The 19,845-nt window shown below is 46.8% G+C and overlaps 1 long non-coding RNA gene across 2 annotated transcripts; it reads right to left on the bottom strand.

Moving 5' to 3' along the window:
- Window positions 1-760: 760 nt before the first annotated feature.
- On the bottom strand, window positions 761-9,353 carry LOC108351848 (uncharacterized). 2 transcript variants are annotated; one of them, XR_015627697.1, is made up of 5 exons: window positions 9,217-9,353; window positions 8,791-8,857; window positions 7,826-7,898; window positions 5,407-6,830; window positions 761-1,965 (listed from the first exon to the last, which is right to left on the bottom strand). It is a non-coding gene; the product is annotated as an uncharacterized LOC108351848 (long non-coding RNA). The 2 variants fall into 2 exon arrangements; XR_015627698.1 differs by having other exon boundaries at window positions 1,191-1,965; window positions 5,407-5,499; window positions 9,217-9,330.
- Window positions 9,354-19,845: the final 10,492 nt, after the last annotated feature.

Below are 19,845 nucleotides of genomic sequence, written 5' to 3'. Positions count from 1 at the left end.
AAGCTGCCGCCCCTTGACACTGGCAGAGAGCCTGGGGCTTTCTCACAAAGTCTTACATAGACACAAGTGTATGGGTGGCCAATGTGTATCCCCTCCCCATGTGCTGCCTTAACCACTGGCCTGGGACCTGAGGATTACAGACAGCCTCCCACTGGCTTTGATCAGCAATTATAACCAAGAAGATCTAAGAAATACAATGGGTATGCCCTCCCCACCACAGCCCCAGGACATGCTCTGACTAAAGAAACCACCATAATAACATGTTTGACCAGCCCAGCCTTCCAGTTAATCCCAGGAAGTAGACTGGGGCCCTGGGACTCACAGAGAATCTTTCTACAACTACCCGGCAGTTAAGTGGCTAGGCTGGACTGCCTTCCCAGGCCTGTACTTAGTGCCTCCCCTCCAGACCGTGTTTGTCCCCTTGCTGTTACGCGTTCACTGACCCTGCTCTCAGAGGCAGGGCATTGTGGTGCTGTAGAAGGAGCAAGACCACACAGCCTTAGCTCTTGAAGAGTTTATAGTTTGGTAGGGAAGAGGAGAAGAATGAAGCCCCATACGGGGCTTAACAACAGAGGGTGAAAGCTGTCACTTGAGGAAGTGAAGTGTCAGAGGGTGGCTGTGGGGTCTGCTGTTGAATGAAAGGCTGGCTGAAAACTGAAAGAGGAAGTTGCTTAGGAACTAGGAGAGGACAGGAGTGATTTGAAGAGCCAGGCCTTGATACCAGTCCAGAGGGCAAAGAAAAGCCTCCTTCAAGCAGGGAGATAGTGGCCCATGCCTTTAATATACAGGGTGAGTTCTGGGACAGCCAGGGTCACACAGAGAAACCCTGTCTTCAAAACAAAACAAAACAAAGTGAAACAATTCTCCCTCCCTTGTCACCAATTGTTGTGTGGTTGTGTCTATCTGTGGCTAAGGCCACCCTGTCCCTCTTCTCTTAGACAGGAAAGCAGGCAAAAAGGAGATGGACCCTCAATGTCAGGCGGGGTGTCAGGAGCGTTTAATCTCTTCGAGGCCACACTGGGAAAGGCCTGCATCAATAGAATAGGTTCCTGAGTCTGGGTGAAAGATGGCTTCTGAGTAAGGCTGGAACTGGCCAACATATAAACCCGAAGGTCTGTCTGTCCAGGATTAGAGTAAGGCAGAGCCAACATCCTGACAGGTTTTTCTTTTTTCTTTTCTTTTCTTTTTTTCGGAGCTGGGAACTGAATCCAGGGCCTTGCGCTTGCTAGGCAAGTGCTCTACCACTGAGCTAAATCCCCAACCCCCTGACAGGTTTTTCTCTGCTCTCACTGTGTGTTCTTCAGGTCTGTGTCTCCTGGGAGAGGACCTTGGTTCAAGCGCGAGCCTTGAGTTGTTAGAACAGCGACCCCTGGAGGTCAATAGGATGCAGCGGTAGAAATCAGCTCAAGCAACTCCGAAACCCCGATGGCTCGAGTCTGGGCAACAATTCTTCGTTTGGTGTAAGACGCCAGAGCTTCCTGTGGTGGCTTCTGCTCACTAGTGAAGCTGCCCGGTTCAGACACTTAAATGGTATGAGCAGATGAGAAGATCACAGAGGTGCCAGTACGCCCCGGTCCTTATCTTCTGCATGTCCCTTTTCAGCTCTCAATGCCCAGATCCTGAGCTGTGCACCCCGGGGCAAGCCCAGTACTTGGTACTTTCAAGCAAATCCTCTGGAGAGCTCAGTGCTCTCAACTGGACTCCAGAGTGGATTCTTCCAGAGCAGAGGAACTGGTCTGGCTACCCAACAGCTTTCACCTCTCTACTCAAATCCCGTCGAGTTCAGGCTAGAGGTACAGGAAGATGGGAGGCCTCGTGGCTCTTCAAACTTCCAGAACTGACTCTTCTAGAAGCAGAGAAGGGGTTTTGGCGTCTGCTGTGCTCACACGTTTCCAGACCTTTTTATGAGCCTCATGACTCAGGTATCCTGTGCCGGGGAACGAGAAGCAGCTGGAGTTCACCAGCCTGGGAGTCAGTGAGTACATGAGGCCCATGGGACAGGGAAACAGAAGGGTGGAGACCAGATGAGATTCTGTGACATGCGTCACTGCCGTACACTAAGAGTACATGCATAGAGACAAGTTCGTATTTGGCATTGGGTTATTATCTCTGGTGTCAATAAAGTTGATAGGGAGCTTCCTAGCATCTAAGGTTAGACTCAAAATACTTTGTTCGCTTATAACATATTCTTACCTGCGATCTGGAGAGGAACTTCATGGACCAACGTATGTGTCTCACCTACGTCATGTGTTCTCTGATTAGCAAGTTTTAAAGACTCAGATACATTTAGGATATTTTAGTGGTATTAAAAGATTTGTTTTTATTTTCTAGGAGTGTTTTGCCTATATGTATCTATGTGCAGTGCCCAAGTAGGCAAGAAGAGGGGTCCAGATCCCCAGAACTTGGCTAACAGACAGTTGTGAGCCACCATGTGGTGCTGGGAATTGAACCTCCAGTCTCTGGAAGAGCAGTGTTCTTTCTTAGCCACTGGGCCATCTCTTCAGTCTAGTGGTATCGACACTTTCTAATTTAATGTAAATTTTTATTTACATGAAACATTTACCTGGTTCCAATGTCAAATGTACAAAACTATCCGTATCCAAACGTAGCCCTGCTAAATTTGTCTTACAGTTTTGATTATGAGCCTCGCCGTTCCCGTCTCTCCAGCTGAGCCTCCTCTCCAGCCCTCACTTTCTTTCTCCTCTCTCCTTCCTCTTCTATCCCTCCCCTTATTTCTGCTGCAGTGGCGTCTTGCTGGTCTCTCCCTCCATTCCTGTCTGTTTTCAGTATAGACATTTACAAGTCTGCCTTTCAAAATAACTCAGACACACGTTTCCTTTTGTGAGGATTTGTCATATATGAAGGCAGGTGACTCCTTTTTTTAGTACTTTTTCTGCACAAGCTTGCCTTTTTGTTTGATTAACCCATTGATTGACCTTTGGGTGCACAGATAAGCTGGGCCTTGGAGCATGCTATCTGGACTTTATCCTTAGAATGATCTGGAGCCACGGATGTGTTCTGTCCGGGCCTGAGGAAGTCTCCTCTGTGGGATGACAGTGGTTTAGGATTCATGCCAAGTAATTTTAGCCTGAAATACATATGCGATTAACTGCAGGACCGTTTTGCAATGGGAGACAGGCAAACCTCCACAGTGTCTTTCTTTTTGTTTTCCTCTCAAGGAAAGAAACATTCTCTGCCCAAGATATTTAGAGCAGCCAAAGGGGCAGGAGAAAGACTGTATAACCCACAGGCTCAGGTAGTTTAAGAATTCTATGACCAAAACTCTGCTTCTGTTGGGATTTTACAAAGCCAAGAACCTGCAAGTTCTGAGCAGAGAAAGGAGGGCCCTGATTGGACGGCCATTCTGACAGCCCACAGCCATCTCAAATTCACCTTCTTGAGAGCTGGGGCAGGTCTCAGGTTCACTCTGAGACTCCACCAGGAAGCTCACAGAACTACCCTGAAGTGGGATTTTCTTTCGTGGTGGGGCCAAACCAACTCCACCTGCTGGGAAGGCTTTGGGTACATCTGCCCCCAAGCCGGGGACATCGAAGCTTTAACTCTACCCTCTGCTGTCTCTTGCTGTTGGTTCTTGGCTAGTGCCATCCCTGGACAGGAGCCTGGGAGCCATGGATTACAACGGAGCACACACTTCAGTTTGTCCTGCTCCCCTGAAGCACCGCCATCTTGGCGATAGCTCACCTAAGGAAGCTGATAGGCACCTCAGAGAAGGCTGAGAAAGGGCATGATAGAGCTTCATTCTGAAAAGCCATCAGAGAAGTGAAGACTCAGAGGGGCCATTCTTGCCACCTCCGAGATTCTAAAGAGGTGTCCTGGGGATGAGGTCATGTGGTTAGCACCAGGATCCCGATTCTTGGATCTGCTGTTTCTTGAGTTGAGATGCCACGGCATACTATCTCACCTGAAGGAGAGTTGTTCTGCTTTGAAGTTGTTCAAGATCTGCAAAATGTTGACCTTAGTACGGTTCCTTGCCTAAATGCAAAATTCGCCTGGGCCAGCAAGATGGTTCAGCAGGTTAAGGGGCTTGCTGCCAAGCCCGATGAACTAAGTTCAATACCTGAGACCCACCTGGCATGAAAGAGAGAATCAACTCCTGCAAGTTGTCCTCTGACTTCCTCATGCATGTTATGGCATGTGTGTGTGTCCACATACATGTGCATACACATGTATATACACAATAGATGATAGATAATAGATGATGGATATAGATAGATGGTAGATTGGTAGATGATAGATATAAGTAGATATATTATAGGTGTGATTTAAGAGTTTTTTTTTTTTTTAAAGAATTGCTTTTACTGGGCTATCTCGGATACATGGTCGTGGAGACACAATGCCCCTCAGAGCACCCATTGCTGGGTATCTCTAACCACCAAGGTACTGCTTTTTCTCTGCCTTCCTCGCATTCCTGGTTCTCTCCCCATGGGCTGTGGCTAACTGAAGGCAGAACCAGCTTCTTCCCTCCCTGCACCTCATCTGTCTCCACATTACTATCCTGGGGTTCTGCCTCTGCTCATTGGTATTTAACACCCCATTACCTTCCCTAAAGAGATTCCCTTCTTCAGAAGTAAAATTGTTTTATGACCCTCACCTCAATTTGCTGTGCTGCCCTTGAAAAGGGCAGTTTTTTGTTTTGTTTTGTTTTTTTTTTAGGAGTGTTGGGCTTCCTGATCTCCCCACTTTTAAAGGTGTGAAGATACAAAGACACCCAAGAAAGTATGAGATTCCTTCCTTAGGTCTCTGTAGCTTTCTCCCTGCCCGTCAGAGCTGTCAGGCAAGGCCACAGTCGCCTTGTCAGGAGACTTCACAAGCAAAGTGTTTGCCAAGAAAAGCTAAAGACAGAACTCCATGTGGGGCCCATCAAATGAACAGGGGTTTTCTAACCTTCCATGGGAGTCACCCAAATAGCCCGAGGTGGGGGTGGGGGTGGGGGTGGGGGTGGGGGTGGGGGTGAGGGTGGGGTGTGTTCAAGAGGTCAGGGGCTGGCCCCAGAGTCTACAGGTCTACCCCTTCCCTGTGTTAATGATTTTAGGACTGATTAAACTTTGAGAACCACTGACTTTAGTCTCAAAGCAAAGCAAGATGTCAAAGAATGCGAGGGTTTTCGGGCGCCCAGTAGAATGGTCTGCAGCTGAACTTGCATTCCCTGCAGCTGCCTGCGTCTACTTAGACCCACAGGTGCCCACTGCTCTGCCGACAGCACTCCCAAAGGTCATCTCCAGTGTGGAGTGAAGTACCTGGCCTACCATTTTGTTTTAAAGAGCAAAGGAAACCTTTCCTCTCCATCTGATTTTGGGCACTAAAAAAATGGATAGGAAAACAGGTATTTCTTTCAGAAGTGGCAGTAATCAGAGACTAGAACATCATACATTTACATATACATACATGTGCCAAATCTTGAATCAACAATATCATCATCATCATCATCGTCGTCGTCGTCGTCGTCATCGTCGTCATCATCATCATCATGGTACATGCCTTTACATTCGGGAGACAGAGATGGATCTCTGAGAATTTGAGGCCATCCTGGTCTACACAGTAAGACTTGGTCTCAAAACAACAACAGATACCCCCAAAATAATTAAAATAAAACACCTATATGTGCTCCACAGACCTCCTGACCTTAGTACTTAAAACGTAAAATTACCTCTCTTTCTCTTTCTTTTTAGGGCTTGGGGTTGAACGCAGATCCCTCTATGCTAGGCAAGTATTCTGCCATTGACCCCTCTCTGGCCCTGCAAGATTCTAAGAAGCATGAATCTCCAGAGCTGTGGGACTTGGATTACTTTAAAGTGACAATAGCCAAGCCTTGTTTTGACAATCCTGAAGCCGGCTAGAGAGGAGAAACCAGTTGGGAACCAGAGGAGGGAGCTGGGCTGTTCTCAGGGCAAAGAGGTGTTAGACTCTGTTTAACACCACAAGTATCAAAGACTAACGAGTAACTGTGAAATTTCCTGGACCCAGGGGAAAAGCAATTTAGCATAAAGAGCTGATTGGTGGCCAGTGTCTGTAGAAAGGGCAGCTTCATTTCTAAACTCCACTGTGGGGTTCGTTTCACCTCGCAGCCCTAGCAAAGGCTTGCCCTTTTGTTGTAGAACATGGTTTGGCTGAATCTGGAAATGCCAATGTCTTCAGAACATCCTCAGCTCCTATCAGAACTTAGAAGGCTGTAATGAGAGCTGCAGGTTTAATGTTATAACCTTTAGGAGAAACAGCCGCAGTGCCTACTAAGGCTTGAAGACAGGTATAGTCAGAGGGTTCCAGAGCTTGCCTTCCTGTTATGTTTGGGCCAACCTGGCTTTATCTATTTTATTAGCCAGCAAGGTAATTTCTAGTCTAGATATTCTCTCAAGAGAAAACCAGTCTACTCTTCTATTGAGCAATAAGCCCACAGAGCCTGTTAATAAAAACAAAAAGTGCATTTAAAAATTAATGGTGAGTATGATTCAGTCGGATCCGTACGGCCTCGAGTTTTGCTACCGATGGGAAATGGAGAGTGCCTTCCTACTCTTGTTTTGAGGAAGTCAGTGCCAAGTTTACTTCTTAATGATTAAAGTCTTATTAGTCTTACTGATGATTCTGCTACTCAAATCTCCTCACTCTCTGTTTCTACTACAGTTGCGCTTCCCAAGTGTCTTAGGGTTTCATTTCTGTAAAGAGACGCCATGACTAAGGCAACTCTTATAAAGGAAAACATTTAATCGGGGCTGGCGTATAGTTTCCGAGGTTCAGTCCATCGTTGTCACACCCCGAAGCATGGCAGCGTGAAGGCAGACATGGTGCTGGAGACAGAGCTGAGAGTTCTACATCTAGATCCAAAAGGGAACAGAAAATTGAATCTCTCAGGCAGCTAGAAGGAGGGTCTCAAAGCCCAGCCCCATAGTGATACACTTCCTACAACAAGGCCACACCTACTGCAACGAGGGTTCCTAATGGTGCCACTCCCTGGGCCAAGCATATTCAAACCACCACAGGAGGAAAGGGTTTTGTTAGTTTACAACCCTTAGGTCACATGTTATCACTGTGGGAATTCAGGCAGTAACTCGAGGCAGGAGTTGATGCAGAGGCCATGGAGGGGTGCTGCTTACTGGCTTGTTCTCCATAGTTTGCTCAGCCTGCTTTTTTTTTTTTTTTAAAGATTTATTTATTATGTGAGTGCACTGTCACTGCCTTCAGACACATCAGAAGGCATCAGATCCCATTAGAGATGGTTGTGAGCCACCATGTGGTTGCTGGGAATTGAACTCAGGACCATTGGAAGGGAAGTCAGTGTTCTTAACTGCTGAGCCAGCTCTCTAGCCCCTCAACCCACTTTCTTATGTCATCCAGGACCACCAGCCCAAAGGCAGCCAGAAGGGGACTGTCTTCTGCAGGTAGCCAGGAGACTGGAATTCCATAGTGAGTGGAGCTTAAGGCTAGGAGACCTTAAAGTCCACCCTCACAGTGATATAACCCCTCTCATTAGGTAGCACCTACTCCAACAAGGCCACACCTTCAAATAGTGCCATTCCCTGTGGGCCAAGCATTCACATGTATGAGTCTATGGGGTCCAAACCTATTCAAACCACCACACTAAGTATTTCATGAACTTTCCCTGTGGAGAAATATCTACTCGCCTCAGATAGGTCACCAGTGACAGATCAAAGTACAATTCCACCAGTCTAGTTTAGTGAACTAATGAATTTATTGAGCTTCCTTACAGAGCAGGGATATATTCTTCAGGGTTCTCTAGAGTAACAGAACTTATAGAATGAATCTCTCTAATAATGTATGTACATAGAGGGGAATTATTGGAATGACTTACAGGATGCAACGCTTTCTTCTTTCCTTCCTTCCAAACTGTTTTGGGAACATTCATTATGTTTCAGTCATAGGCGCTTTGGAAACATAAAAAAAGAAACTAAAAGCCAAAAGCCATACCCAGTGAAGGCAAATGGACAGCAGGACATGTAATGTAAGTGCTGGGAGAGCAAATCAGGGATAATATGCTATGCAGGTTAAGGGTTCTGTCTGCAATCAAGATAGTTAAGAGGGGAAGGGGTTAGGGGGATGTTGGCCCCGAAACCGGGAAGGGGAATAAATAAGAAATACTCGAGTTAATAAAGATAAAAAGAAAAAAAGATAGTTAAGATAGGTTCCTGTTTTCCTGTGTTAAATTCTTTCAAGTTAAGGTTTCTATTCGTAATTAAGAAGTCCCTGTTTCTTAGATCTGATGTAAACTGCTTGCAACCCCATTCACGGGATGTACATCCTTACCCATGACCCTTCCCTTTCATTGTATCTTTCTAACCATGTCTGACAGATCTCTCTCACCCCCTTTAATACCTTGTCCCTCCTATAAAAGGGACTTGAAGAGGCCAGCAGGGGCTGCTCTTTCAAATCCCAACTTAAGGTAAGACAGCAGGCTGACCGGTCTCAGGGGCCTCCCAACATTCAGCTTGCTTTAATTGGACAATCATGGATTTACTCTTTTTTCCTCTCGATTCTCAGGTTTAACAGTAGGTAGCATATCTGTCGGGGGCTGGGAGTGAGGGCTGGATGGGGTTAATGTGTTATTGTATTTACCCCAGGTGTAGATTAAACAAGTGTCTATGTTGAGGACAGTGCCTCGCTGATGTAGTAGCTGTCATTGTTAGTATCTCCTAGGACAAAAGTAGTGGGTACTGAGTGGGAGGGATGAATGCTGAATGTCCTATTTAGGGGCCTGTTGCTGTGAGGAAACATCATAGCCAAAAGCAAGCTGGGTAGGGAAGGGTTTATCTGGCTTACATTTCCACATCAGGCCATCGTGGAAGGAAGTTAGTTCAGGAACTCAAACAGGAGCAGGAGACAGGAGCTGAAACAAAGACATGTTTGTGCCAACTTGACACAAGCTAGAGTTATCAGAGAGGAAGGAGCCTCAGTTGAGGAAATGCCTCCGTGAGAATCTATTGTAAGGCATTTTCTCAACTAGTGGTCAATGGGGAAGGGCCCAGGCCATGTGTGGTGGTCCTGGGTTCTATTAGAAAGCAGGCTGAACGCAGGAGACTGTAGTATTAATTATCTAAATAAATCCCAGCGGCAAATTCCAGTCACCACCCCAATATTTTGCAAAGACACACAACTTTTATTTTTTGATATGCTTAAACCAGCTCGATGACTGGGCCACTTTCTAACCCTCTGATAACCCCGAGTTTACTACATTCTGTGTTCTACCTTGGCTGCTCTGGACCCAGTTGGGCAGCCCTCTTGGGCCGCATTCTCCCGGCTCCTACATGGCGGCTATGCATCCCAGTTCTGCACCTTCTCAGGCCTGGCGTCTCTTCTCTCTTGTCTTTCCTCTCCTTCCTAGCCCAGGAATCCTAAAAGTCCCGCCTCTGTCTGCCCTGACTAGCCATTGGCTGCCACTAACTTTATTTACCAATCAGAACCAGCTGGGGGCAGGTTCCCAGAAGCTACAAACCCGCAGACAGTCTCCGCAAACAGTTTTCAGGGAATGTAATTAGCATTCGCAATACAAGCTGCTACCAAGAGACCTTTATTTGGAAAGAAGGAAAAGCGTTTCCCTGTGGATCCCTGGGGCAGAGAGGCCTTGGCAGTTGGAACAGCGAGTGCAAAGTGCCCTGTTGTGTATGAAGGACTACATAATGGTTCTCTGTGTGGAGGGAAGGAAGGAGGAAATCAGAGCTAGACTTGTATCTAATGCAAGGACTTTGGCTTTCTGTCCAATGCTGAAGAGGGTGCCCTGCAGAGAAGGGTGGGGAGAGTGGGGTGGAGGGCAGGGTGAAGGCAACCACCTGAATGCAGTCAAGATGTGCTCTGGGAAGTAGCCATGAACAGTGGCTGGGTTGAAAATGGAGAGAAAGAGGGCATTAGGTTTCTGTTATTTCAACAAATATCTGAGGCAAATCCACTTAAAAAGAGAAGAAACATCTATTTTGGCTTACAGTTTTGAAAGCTTCAGTCCATGATCCATTGACCTGGTTGCTTTGGGCCTGGTGGATCATGGCAGAAACATGAGGTAGAGGAGGCTTCTCACATCATGATGACTGGAAATGAGAACAAGGAGATACCCAGTCCCAACAGACTCTTCAAAGAGAAGCCTTTATAGGACTAGATAATATCCACGAGGCCCTCCCTCTGAAAGGTCCCGGAAGCTTGCATTAGTGCCATGGGTTTTCAAGAGAGGGTCTTGAACACACATCTAAACCATGGCACAAGGACTTGCTTGGTTCACCAAGGCTTCCTCCGTGACTCTCCCTTAGGAAAGTCTTACAGGAGTGTCTTAGGGTTTTTCACTGCTGTGAGCAGACACCGTGACCAAGGCAACTCTTATAAGGACAACATCTAATTGGGGATGGCTTACAGGTTCAGAGATTCAGTCTAGTATCATCAAGGCGGGAGCACGGCCGAATCCAGGTAGGCATGGTGTGGGAGGAGCTGAGAGGTCTCTATTTTCATCTGCAGGCCTCTAAGACTGACTTCCAGGCAGTTAGGAGGAGGGTATTAAAGCCCACACCCACAGTGACACACCTACTCCAACAAGGCCATACCTCCTAATAGTGCCACTCCCTGGCCCAAGCATACAAAAGCTATCACTCGGAGCTCCCGGACACTCAAGTTACAGGGTAGGCCATGGGCAGTGTCAATGTTTCATTCTTGAAGAGTTCAGTAAGGAAGGGCAGGAGGCAAAGAAGGAAAACAAAGAGGAGGGAGAGAGGGAGGGAGGGAGGGAGGGAGGGAGGGAGGGAGGGAGGGAGAGAGAGAGAGAGAAGAGGTTTTTTGCATTGTCATACACTCACTAAAATCAACCTCCACATACAAAGTTGAAACAATTTATTTATGTTCGTTTAATGCTAGCATTATACGTTTAAAAAGCTACATTTTACTTTTCCAGGCCGTCCCCCCCCCCCCAAGTTAATAGTTAAGGCCATTATCATCGCTTTTAAGACATTTCAAAAGAACAGTGTTTCTTCCTGTCTGTTTAAATCATATTCTGCACTGAGAGTGGTTATGTAATTTAGGAATGAAAACAATGTTACACCGTCCTTCTAGGGTGTCCTCTGGGAGGCTGGGGCATGGGGAAGAGTGTCCAGGAAAATCACGGGGACGGGGGTTAGGGGTGGTGTGTGTGTGGCATACAATGAGTAGTTACAGCCATAAAGAACTTTAATTAACTTTTTTCTTTTCTTTTTTTTTTTTTTTCTTTTCTTTTTTTCGGAGCTGGGGACCGAACCCAGGGCCTTATGCCTCTTAGGCAAGCGCTCTACCCCTGAGCCAAATCCCCAACCCCAATTAACTTTTTTCTTAATTAACTGGGAAGTACAGGTTTTTTTTTTTTTTTTTCAATAAATGTATCGAGTACAAAACCCAATCCTGCTGCAGCAGTTGCTGATGGCAGTGGATGAAGACAGAATGTCAGAGCTGGAAGGAAATTTAAAGATCCACTAGTTAAGATTCCTTCTGCAGGGGCTGGGGATTTAGCTCAGTGGTAGAGCGCTTACCTAGGAAGCGCAAGACCCTGGGTTCGGTCCCCAGCTCCGAAAAAAAGAACCAAAAAAAAAAAAAAAAAAAGATTCCTTCTGCAGCCTTCTGCTAAGAAAACAGACTCAGGGGAGGGCGGGTGGGAGTGGGACGAGGGCGGGTGGGATGGAAGGGAAGAGGGGTTGTCAGAATCTTAGTGCTTTCCCCAGGCAGCCCAGGAGCTTCCTCTGAGAGCAGATGTGTTTAACAAAATCATTGGCTTTCCAAACCAATAGAGTAAGTCAGCAACTCAGATGCCAGCGCTCAAGACTAGCAGGATCAAGGTCCTGGGTTGAGTTCTCAACAGAAAAACTTAAGAGTGTGATTTTTGCCTCATTTGAACGTCTGGTGACTTTTTCATCCGGTACACAGCCCGAGATCGCTGCCGCTCACTGAGAGGACAGGGATGGGGCTAAGCATTCGTAATGATGCACAAGATAGCGCTTTCTGCATGCTCTCAACAAAAAATTTTTCAGCTCAAAAGGTCTACAGTGACAGGGCTAAGAAATCCTTATCCAGGCTTTCCCAACCTGGCTGCGTGTTGGGTCTAGATGGGCTGCCCCGGACCAGCTGACTCAGAATCTCTAGGAATGGTGATGGCTGACTGGTGGGGGTGAAATCTCGGCTCGCGACTAGACAGACCACACCAAGCCAACATGGTTCCACGTGGAAAGGTTTAATGAGAGAAGAAGAGTAGAAGAGGAGAGGAATTGAGGCCGGCCATAAGCACGTGGAGGGAAGGGGGAAGGGGAATGGGGAGGGAAGGGACAAAGGGGAAGAGGGCAAGAGAGAAAAGAAGAGGAGAGGAGAGGAGAGAAGAAGAGAAAAGAGAAGAGAAGAGAAGAGAAGAGAAGAGAAGGGGAGGGGAGGGGAGGGGAGGCGAGAGGAGAGGAGAAGAGAAAAGAGAGAAGAGAAGAGAAGAGAAGAGAAGAGAAGAGAAGAGAAGAGAAGAGAAGAGAAGAGAAGAGAAGAGAGAGGAGCAAGAGAGAGGAGAGGGCAAGCAGCCCCTATATAGTGTGTCAGGCACAGCTGGCTGTTGCCAGGTAACTGTGGGGTGGAGCATACCTGACTGTTGCCAAGTAACTGTGGGGGTGGAGCTTAGACAGAATACCAACACTGACTGGTGGTTTGAAAACAATTCCATTGCTTTCATGGGCTCCATGTTTGAGAATCACTCTTTAACCCCACAAACTGCAAAGAAGCAAGTGACAGGACACAAGGTTTAGCTTCTTCCACACATCTGAGAGAAACTGAAAACCAGAACACATAGACGTGAATACAGTCCCCGCCTCAGGAAACTGGCCGTCTGGGAGAACCACTCAGCTCCGTTCCATATGGTGATTTATCGTAAGAACAGAGCAGAAGGTTGAAGTGGTATAGCAAAGAGGATGATGGGAGGCAGCAATAGGAAGCAAGAGCTCCTTGAGCCTACCACAGCTAAGCTTGCTCCTGACGCTCCTTCATTTCGCATGGTGTGCGCGTGCGCGCGCGTTTGCGGTGTTTAAGTATACATGGGAGTGCAGGTGTGCCTATATTGAGGCCGAAGGTTGATTATTGTTCTCATGTTTTTAGAGTTCTCTCAGTCAGCCTGGAGCTTGCTGTTTCAGCTGGACTCCATGCCCAGCAATCGATGCCCAGGATCCACCTTCTGCTCCCAGTTCGGCGTGGGGTTTACATCCACCACATCCAGCTTGTATACCGAAGACCTGAATTCACATCTCTGTGCTTGGACAGCAAGCACTTTCCCAGTTAGGCCCTCTCCCAAGCTTTCCACTTTGCATTTTCTAAAATGTTACTTTTCCCTTTTCAATACAGGACCACCCTCTGAAACTTGTTAAATAACTAAGACTTGGTCTTTCTATAATGGTGTTGGCAAGAGTGAAGACATCATGAAGAGACATTTGTGCCCTTTCTTTGGCTAGTAGACTGTAGAGATAATAGGCTGCAAGTAACGGGAATTGTCCTAGGAATCAATCTCACGCTGAGAAAAGAAAAAGCCTGAAGCCGGGTGCCAGCCGGAGAAACTTGTCTCTGGGAAAGAGTCCACATAGTCCTGACCAACTTCAGCCTACCGTGAAGGAAAGACTGGAGCAGAATGATGGGGTCAGTGGTCCACTCCCTGACCAGGCACACTTATTTAGACACACTTCTTGCCTTCTGCTTACTCGTTAGCCTCACTGCAGATCCTCAAGGGGCATTTGGGAGTCCCTGGACCTCTTTGCTCTTCTTCCCGATTTCCACATCGAATAAGTCTTATTTTCCCCCTTTTCAGTATCACTCGTTTAACTGGTCTAATGAGGATGGGAGTTTGAGTCCTGCCTCTGTGAATGGTGTAGTGCTTGTTACCCAGAAGTCTGTGAGGGACATATCCCAACATTGTAATAAGTAATAAGTAATAAGTAATAAGTAATAAGGAGAAACAGAGGAAGGACTGGAGGATTTTTTTTTTCAGTATAACTTACAAGGTTGTACCAGGGCAGCACTGCTGTCTGTGACCTGGTTTTCTGAAGAACACTGGGAAAGGCTGAATAAAACATCACTTTCTTTTGATTTACAAAGCAGACAAATTCTGGAAACATGGCATATTATCAGAGCTATATAAAAAGAATTCATTTAGGGCTGGAGAGATGGCTCAGCAGTTAAGAGCACTGACTGCTCTTCCAGAGTTTCTGAGTTCCATTCCCAGCAACCACATGGTAGCTCACAACCATCTGTAATGGGATCTGATGCCCTCTTCTGGTGTGTCTGAGGACAGCTAAAGTGTACTCATATAAATAAAATAAATAAATCTTTAAAAAAGCATTCATTTTGGCTAAGATCAAAAACTCAGGTGACAGCAAATGCTGGCGAGGATGTGGAGAAAGAGGAACACTCCTCCATTGTTGGTGGGATTGCAGACTGGTATAACCATTCTGGAAATCAGTCTGGAGGTTCCTCAGAAAATTGGACATTGAACTACCTGAGGACCCAGCTATACCTCTCTTAGGCATATACCCAAAAGATGCCCCAATATATAAAAAAGACATGTGCTCCACTATGTTCATAGCAGCCTTATTTATAGTAGCCAGAAGCTGGAAAGAACCCAGATGCCCTTCAACAGAGGAATGGATAAAGAAAATGTGGTACATCTACACAATGGAATATTACTCAGCTATCAAAAACAATGACTTTATGAAATTCATAGGCAAATGGATGGATCTGGAAAATATCATCCTGAGTGAGGTAACCCAATCACAGAAGAACACACATGGTATGCACTCATTGATAAGTGGCTATTAGCCCAAATGCTTGAATTGCCCTAGATGCACAGAACACATGAAACTCAAGATGGATGATCAAAATGCGAATGCTTCACTCCTTCTTTAGAAGAGGAACAAGAATACCCTTGGCAGGGAATAGGGAGGCAAAGATTAAAACAGAGGCAGAAGGACCACCCATTCAGGACCTGTCCCACATGTGGCCCATACATATACAGCCACCCAATTAGACAAGATAGATGAAGCAAAGAAGTGCAGGCCAGCAGGAACCGGATGTAGATCTCTCCTGAGAGACACAGCAAGAATACAGCAAATACATAGGCAAATGCCAACAGCAAACCACTGAACTGAAAACAGGGCCCCTGTTGAAGGAATCAGAGAAAGGACTGAAAGAGCTTGAAGGGGTTCGAGACTCCATATGTACAACAATGCCAAGCAACCAGTCCAGGGACTAAGCCACTACCCAAAGACTACCCATGGACTGAACCTGGGCTCCAACCTCATAGGTAGCAATGAATGGCCTAGTAAGAGCACCAGTGGAAGGGGAAGCCCTTGGTCCTGCCAAGACTGAACCCCGAGTGAACGTAATTGTTGGGGGGAGGGCGGTAATGGGGGGAGGCTGGGGAGGGGAACATCCATATAGAGGGGGAGGGGTTAGGGGGATGTTTGTCCGGAAACCGGGAAAGGGAATAACATTCGAAATGTAAATAAGAAATACTCAAGTTAATAAAAAAAAAAAAGCATTCATTTAAAGTAGGCTTGGCTGTTCATAAGCAGGTCTTTCACCTATGTGAGTGTCCATCTACTAGGAGTGCTAGTAGGTCATACAGGTCAAAGGATAATCGCTTTCTGTGCAAGGCTGCCCATAAAGTAGTGACTGGGATTCTTCACCCCACTCTGGTACATTCAGAGATTTGGGTGCCATGATCACTACATAATTTTATTTTCATCAACCCTAACAGAAAAGCAAGTTCATTAGGCAACCTCTTCACATCTTTTCTATCGCTTGATAAACACCAATCTAGTTTCTGTTTCTACACATTTCACATACATGGAACCAAGACATTAGAAAAATAGGCCCAGGCTGGCTGACCCTCAGTGGCTAAAAGAAAGACTGCTAAGCACCACCCTGGCTATGCTGGCTGGGGCTGCCCAAATAAAGACACCCAAGCATTCGCCCTGGCCACCCCAGCTTGGGGAGGCTGGAAAAAAGATACCCAGGCACCTGCTGCAGGTGCCACTATGATGGACGGATGTGTCATGGAGAGATGGGAAGGATGGGGTAGTTTCAGACACTGCGGAGAAAGGTGGAACTGGAACGAGGCACAGGCAGATATGAGGAGGCCATGGTGAGATCTGGCCAGGGCTGCCACCAGGGCCACATCCAGGTCCATGATTCTGCTGCAGCTGGTGCCTGTGTTGATGTCTGTGGCCTGAGTTACCACCAAAGGCCAAGTGGAGGTCTGTGGTCTGGATTGCCATTGGAGAACATGTGGATATCTGAGGGCTGTGCTGCCCCGGAAGGACATGATGACCTGAGTGTTCTGTGCTGCCCCCTGAAGCCATGGGAACATTGGGCCCATGCTACCGTTGGAGCTATGTATGGGTCTGTAGTCCTATAAAAGCTGGGCTCTGTGTTGATGTCCCAGGCCTGTGTTACCACCTGTCTTAGGGTTTCTATTCCTGCGCAAACATCATGACCAAGAAGCAAGTTGGGAGGGAAAGGGTTTATTCAGCTTACACTTCCACATTGCTGTTCATCACCAAAGGAAGTCAGGACTGGAACTCACACAGAGCAGGAACTTGAAGGGCAGGAGCTGATGCAGAAGCCACAGAGGGATGTGTGCTTACTGGATCTTTTCCCCTGGCTTGCTCAGCTTGCTTTCTTATAGAACCTAGGACTACCAGCCCAGGGATGGCACCACCCACAATGGGTCCTCCCACCTTCTATCAGTAATTAAGAAAACGCCTTACAGTTGGATCTCATGGAGGCATTTCCTCAAGGGAGGCTTCTTTCTCTGTGATAACTCCAGCTTATGTCAAGTTGACACACAAAACCAGCCAGTACAGCACCAAAGGCTATGCAGATATCCCGGATCTGGACTGCTGCCTGAGGAACTGTGCTGAGCTGGCCCTGCCCTTCACCTGGGCAGTACAGTAGAGCAAGCTCTGACAGTGAGTGAGCTGGCCCTTGAGTTCTGAGTTCAGGAAAGCTGGCCCCACTCCTGTGAGGTGGCTTGGGCCAGGGAGAGATGCCTTCTTCACCCTTTAACCCTCGATGCCTTGCAGGTGGGAGAGCTGGCCCTAAGGTCATGACAGTGAGAGCTGGCTCTGTCCCCCTCACTGGCTGCAGCATTTGGGAGAGCAGGCCCTGTATCTTGCCTAGGCAGTAGTAGAGCTCTCACCAGGGATGCAGGTGAGCTGGTCCTGAGGACACAGAGCAGAACTGACCCTGCTCCTTATTGGCTGCAGAATTTGGTGAGCTAGCCAGGGTGGAGCTGGAGAGCTCCAAGCAGGCATAGGAGAGCTGGCAGGCTGACCCACTCAGCTACCTTTCAGGCCCAGCTCCAGGGCTTTGAGTTGGCCCACCCCAACATCTACTTTATCTGTGATCTGCTGGAGTACCTGAAAGGGCCATCCTGCAGAGCCAAAGCTGCAGGATCTCCATGACGCAGGGCAGTAACAGGATATCCGAGAGGAGTTCCCATGAGGATCTAGTACAGATAGCAGAGCAGAGGGTGGAGGCCTTGAAACAGACTCAATGTAACGAACATTTGCAAGCAAAGAAGTGCGGACAAAAGGGTGTTCTTGGGACACAGTACAGCTTCCACAACAAGATTGTTTTTTTTTTAATTCTATTTATTTTCTTTGAGGGATAGGTAGTGTGATAGACCGATTATCAGTTACCACATTTCCTTAGTACATGAAGTGTATTATGTGCTAATCACTGGGCCTGGAAGATGGACGCAGGCAGTGAAGACAGCACAGCCTCCAGCTGAACTTGTTTCTTCCCCTTTACCATGGTCGACCTAGGCTGACTTCTAGCTCAGTCTGCCTTGCCTTCCTCCTGACCGCCATCGAGGCGATCCCTGATTAACTTTAATCGTGTTTTATTTTACTGGTATGCTCACAAAATACAGCATTTGCATGGTATTATTTGTTGTAGATGAAACAAACAGGGGTCAGGTAGACCAGCAGTGAGCAGAGAGTAGGTTTCATGCTTTCAGTGTCTCCTTGAAACAGGACCATCTCTCTACCTGTGTTAGCAGGTAAAACTGGCACCCAACAAAATGCTTTCTCTTCATTTGGAATCTGGTTTCAGGAAACTCTCTGTAGAACACAGAACAAAAGCAGATTACTTTTTAAAGACCAGCAAAAGTAAAATTAAAAGCTGTGAGAAGCTGGATACAGTGTTGCACACCTGTAATGTCAACAGTCAGGAGAAGCAAAGGATCACCCCAGTTAAAGGACAGTGTGTCTATATAGCAAGTTCCAGGGCAGCCATGGCTGCATATAAGACCTAAAAATCCCTTTCAACTACTTCATAACGATTCTATGAATCCCAGTTGCAGCTTCTACCTCTTTTTTTGTTTTTAAGAGAGGGTCTCATGTAGCCCTCTTACTGGAACTGGCCTGGAACTGTCTATACAGTGAGTATAAAAACTGAATTTCTGATCCTCTCACCTCTACCCCCCAATCTTATGCAGTGCTACAATCAAACCTGATGCTTTGTGTATACTGGGCAAGCACCCCACCGGCTGGACTACATCCTGCCTCTGCAGAGCAGGGTCACAGGTTGTGCTGCTACACCCCACTGCAGCGCCATCTTTAAGGACGATGAAGCTATTCCCATGATATATGCTACACAGCTGTGTAACTGCACGGGGAAGCAAGAGGACAAGTTCAAGGCCCACCTGGTGTAAACTCTCTCAAAAAATAAAAAGAAACAAAGAAAGATCCTATTTTTAGTAGATCCTTTTTGCTTAAATGCCTATAGAATGCTAATCTTCACTTAGGATGAGCTGAGTCCTACTGTGGTTCAAAACCAGCAAACATCTCCAAATCTCTAGTCTAGCGTAACTAAAACCATGTATATCAAAAGGCTTATGTCCACCATGGGTCCATTTGTTCTCCATGTGGCCACTAAGCAATCAAGGACGTTTGACTCTGTGGTGCTAGGATTTCCACTGAGCCTCCATAGTGCCTGTACAGGAAAACGATCTCCCTGCTTAGTCAGGGAGTGACAATGACTACTATACTTAACTGGTTTGAGCCACTGCCCACGTAAGAGAGCTACAAACCAGTTTTCTTTAGGCTAAGGAGAACAGTACAGATATTGGTAAACCCTATCAATCACCAAAAGTTTTTGTATCTGTATATCCATGTTGAATGGATGATGTTAATAATGCAGTGAAAGCATTTCTGCTAAGGACTGAAGCGGAATCTGTGTATGATAGTCTAATGTGTGTGTGTATGATAGTCTAATGTGTGTGACATGGCTTTAGAATCTACTACAAAAAACCCAGTTAACATCCTGATAACCATAGCAGCTATCGTAAACAATGTCAGTGAGGCTGACCAGTGACAGACGAGTGATGACAGTGACTCAATTCTTAGACTGCTAGAGCTGCGTGATGCTGTGGGCTGAAGTGAAACCTCAGCTACTAGGGGAACACAGCTATCGTTGATGCTGGCTTTAGTTTGCATCTACATCTGACATCAGCAAAGGCAGGGCAGTAGCAGGCAGTCAGCTCTGTCAAAAGAGAGCTGGGGTGAGGGGTGTCCTCCCAAATACTCACAGGGCTTGGTGAGCTACAGTGTGTGTTATCTGAATGGTAACCAGAAAATTAATCAACAAATTCTCAACTGACTTCCCACCCATACATGAAAGGAATGCAAGGCAAAGAAAAAAACTATCTGTAAGTCACAAGCCCAAACAATTAACTTCTCACCTACTTTCCTCCACTCTAGCAAATAAATCCGATTGTCTGGGTGTGGACAAGTGCGCCCTGAGGCGAGTCTCAGCTTCCATAATGCTTACGATTAGTCTGGGGCTAGAGGGTTT

The sequence above is a fragment of the Rattus norvegicus genome, chromosome 8 (genome assembly GCF_021556685.1).
Source record: "Rattus norvegicus strain SHRSP/BbbUtx chromosome 8, alternate assembly SHRSP_T2T, whole genome shotgun sequence".
Classification (NCBI taxonomy): Eukaryota; Metazoa; Chordata; class Mammalia; order Rodentia; family Muridae; genus Rattus; species Rattus norvegicus.
Note: the sequence above shows the minus strand (reverse complement) of the source record. Positions and strands in the feature narration are given on the sequence as shown.